At 39.8% G+C, this 1,296-nt stretch overlaps 1 non-coding gene across 1 annotated transcript; it reads right to left on the bottom strand.

The window, feature by feature from the left end:
• Positions 1-397: 397 nt before the first annotated feature.
• Trnam-cau (transfer RNA methionine (anticodon CAU)) lies at positions 398-469 on the bottom strand. The gene has a single exon. It is a non-coding gene; the product is annotated as a tRNA-Met (tRNA).
• Positions 470-1,296: the final 827 nt, after the last annotated feature.

Genomic DNA, 1,296 nt, shown 5'->3' with positions numbered 1-1,296 from the left:
TTCAGTGTCTATCTAGTCACCGAGCAATCAACAGTACATGTTATTGCTAATAGTTAATTTGACAATTTTCTCTAATTGGCTGTTATTGTTATGCGGATCTTTTACGCCCCTCGCTGTAATCATTCATTAATCGGTCCTTGACAGTGCCATCAGATATTTCTACAAAAGATTCATTCTTAAATGTCTATTATGTTTGTTCTCATCGACAATAATTTCGCACTCCTACGTCTTGCACACCTCATTTCTATTTGTTTTTGTTAGCATTTTTGCCCGATGCCCGAATAAAACAAACAAACTTTCGAGTGGGCCTAAACTTCATGTATCGGCCATAAAATAGTACAAATAATTTGCAGTTATTTTTAAGCTTGATTTTCTCACTATCAGGCAAAAAACTGCATAGCAGAGCGTAGTTTCGATCTACGGACCTCTGGGTTATGGGCCCAGCACGCTTCCACTGCGCCACTCTGCTTGTAGGTATGGCTATTCATATCTTATTTTATAATTAACAGTAGTAAAATTATGATTCACATGACACATGATTCGCGTACTGACTACCAGCATTCGACTGGGAGCTTGGCATCTCCTGTAACGTGGCTACTCACGGGTCGGACTACGGATTGATTTGAGGTTGGGATCTACTGTGTGCCGGATGAGTCCATGTTGACGTGATGTCCACACTAAGCTACCCGTCAATATGGGTGCAATGGGGGAGCCCGATGCATTCAGGTTGGCTAAGGAGAGATGAACCGAGCGAGGGGTGAAAACCAGCAGCTAAGAGTCTCCGCGGTAAGCAGTAGTGGGATCGCATCCCGGAGTGGACTCCCGGTGCCAGCCTGACCAACATAGTTATACTGTAATCTTTTTTTGATTTTATTTTATCCTGATAGTTCATTTATATATTTTATCTCGAAAATCTCTAAATTGAAGGATATTATTTTGGGAAAAAGTTAATTATCTATTATATTTTCCTACAGGATCATCTTAGTGAAATGAGTGTTAGAGTCTGGCTTTTGAAAAATCACGTGCCCTGGCAACACAAGGAAAAGAATTATCACTTCGATCCATGTGGGGTCTATTTGTAACGAGAACCTCTAAAGATTCATACAAATTTTGAATTCTGATAATTTGTGGAAAACGAATCTTGTTTTCGGTTACCTTTTTCATTGGTGACGGTCCCCGAGAAGTATGTTGATAACACACAACACTTTATTTTATGTCCGGGATAAACAATGGTCATCCATCAATTTCATAGTTTTTGAGAAGCCATGCTTCTTTTCTGACGATCGCGAAATGATT

This window comes from Toxorhynchites rutilus, chromosome 2 (assembly GCF_029784135.1).
Source record: "Toxorhynchites rutilus septentrionalis strain SRP chromosome 2, ASM2978413v1, whole genome shotgun sequence".
In the NCBI taxonomy this organism is placed as follows: Eukaryota; Metazoa; Arthropoda; class Insecta; order Diptera; family Culicidae; genus Toxorhynchites; species Toxorhynchites rutilus.
The sequence above is the reverse complement of the archived record's forward strand: the minus strand, read 5'-3'. Positions and strand labels throughout refer to the sequence as shown.